General features: G+C 42.1%; 1 protein-coding gene across 1 annotated transcript in view; it reads right to left on the bottom strand.

The window, feature by feature from the left end:
* The window catches only part of UNKL (unkempt family zinc finger-like), a 61,605-nt gene that overhangs the window by 21,440 nt on the left and 37,809 nt on the right, over positions 1-2,356 (bottom strand). The gene's annotated exons all lie outside the window — the stretch shown is intronic.

The raw sequence follows: 2,356 nt of genomic DNA, 5'->3' as shown, positions 1-2,356 counted from the left end.
TGCTGTGTTTTGGATTTAGGATGGGAACAAAATTGATAAGGCACCGGTGTTTTAGTTGTTGCTAGGTAGTGCTTACACTAGCCAAGGACTTTTTAGTTTCCCATGCTCTACCGACTGAGAAGGCTGGAGGTGCACAAGAAGCTGGGAGGGGGCACAGCCAAACTGGCCAAAGAAACATTCCATACCACGTGACATCATGCTCAGTACATAAACTGGGGAAAGCTGGCCGGGGGCGCCGCTGCTCAGGGACTTGCTGGGCATTGGTCGGCGGGTGGTGAGCAATTGTACTGTGCATCACTTGCTTTGTGTATTATTATTATTATTATCATTTTATGTCAATTATTAAACTGTTTTTATCTCAACCCATGAGTTTTTCTCACTTGTGCTTTTCCAATTCTCTCCCCCATCCCGCCGGGGGGGCGGGGGGAGTGAGAGCGTGGCTGCATGGTGCTTAGTTGCCAACTGAGGTTAAACCACGACACCTTGTGCTCGACTTGTTGAACTTCAACAGAGGTCCCTTCCAAGCTTAACTATTCTATGATTCTATAATATGCTTTTCCAAACTTTGTTCCAATATTGTAATTTACAGTGAATTCACAACACATTCTCTAACATCCCAATGCAACATGTTAAATGGAACATTTCTTTGCTGCTTTCTGTTTTCATAAATGTTTGAGCTGAAAAAAAAAGTAATCTCTGAACTGGCAATACATATTAAACCATAAAGAACAGCTGTATAATTAAAAAAGTAAAATGAAGAAATGACAAGGCATAGGATTCTTAGGTTATAAGCCTGATCATGATCCCTGTCATTGGAGAAACATGATATAAAAGTCAACACAAGTAGGAGAGACAATACAGGCTTTTTGTATTACTGAAAAATTATCAGACTCGAAATATATCCCCTTTTGGCCTGCCCCATCTTAAGCTGAGGCCTCCTGGTGAGAGGGAAATGAAGAAATTTCACACACCCACACAAAGCTGATGGATTTCTTCAGTTAGTTCTCTTTCTCCCCGGCATAAACACCTACATCTACTAGACTATTTAGTCCTTTTTCCTCCCTAATATATTTACAAACAGCAAGCTTCTTGTCCCACCCTACACCTACAGGTGCAGCTCAAAGATTCCTTTCCTTCTTCTGTTTTGACAGACCAAGACTGACCCTATCTGTGACTTCAAAACTCAGTTCTGGGGGATATCTAAACAGAACAGAGAGACAAAATAAACAGAAACGAGACAGGATAGAAAGTTTATTAAAAAAAGATGTCAACAGCTTTATAATTACATAGCAGAATTTCATACATTCTGCACTATTTAAATGGAGATTAAATAACGTTTTTTTAAAAAAAGAAGAGAATTAAAACAACTTGCTAATTATTGTTAGGATCACCGGGTAATAGGAAAATTCAGGTTGGAAGGAACTTCAGGAGGTCATCTAGTCCAACCTCCTGATCAGAGCTAGGTCAGCTATGAAGCCAGATCAGGTTACTCAGTCTTTTAGCCAGACTGGTCTTGAAAACCTCCAAGGATGGAGCCTGCACAACCACACTCAGCAACCAGTGCTTGACTCTCCCCATGATGAAAAAATTTTTCCTTATACCCAGTCTTAGCTTCTTGTTTCAACTTATGCCTGTTATCTCTTCACCACCCACTGTGCACCACTGTGAACAGGCTGGCTCCTTCTTCTTGACAACCTCCTCCTAGGTATTGGGAGGTTGTTACTAGGTCCTCCTGAAGCCTTCTGGCAAGTGCTCCAGACCCCTGACCATCTTGGCAGCCATGTGCTAAGCTTGCACTAGTTTACTGATGTAATCCCAGTACTGTGAGCCCAAAACCAGATGCAGTATTCTAGATGTGGTCTAACAAGTGCTAAGCAGAAGGGTAACCCCTTCCGTTGATCTATTTCATGCTCCTGTTAATACAGCCTGGGATAACGTTGGGCCTTCTTTGCTGTCAGAGCACACTGTTGGCTCACATTCAGCTTGCTGTCTACAAAGACCCTCAGGTCCTTTTCCGCAGAGCTGCTTCCCAGACAGTTAGTTCTTGTTCTCAGCCTATATTGTTGCAAGAGGTTCTTGCTTCTCAGGTGCAGGACTTTGCACTTGCCCTTAATGAATTTCATAAAGATCTAGATCCTCTAGTCTGTCTACGTCTCTCTGAATGGCAGCCCAGCCCTATTGACTGGTCCTGCCAATTTCATGTCATCTGCAAACTTGATTCCCCCACCAGGTCATTGATAAAGATGTTGAACTGGGTATGTCCTAGTTACTCTGTTACAAACATTAATAGTGGTAGAAAGTCAGGTAAAAACTACTTTTTAGGGCAAATCAGAAAAAATTAAAAGAATTTCCAAGT

This window comes from Pygoscelis adeliae, unplaced genomic scaffold (genome assembly GCF_000699105.1).
Source record: "Pygoscelis adeliae isolate BGI_AS28 unplaced genomic scaffold, ASM69910v1 Scaffold173, whole genome shotgun sequence".
Taxonomy (NCBI): domain Eukaryota; kingdom Metazoa; phylum Chordata; class Aves; order Sphenisciformes; family Spheniscidae; genus Pygoscelis; species Pygoscelis adeliae.
This window is presented reverse-complemented; position numbering and strand designations above follow the sequence as displayed.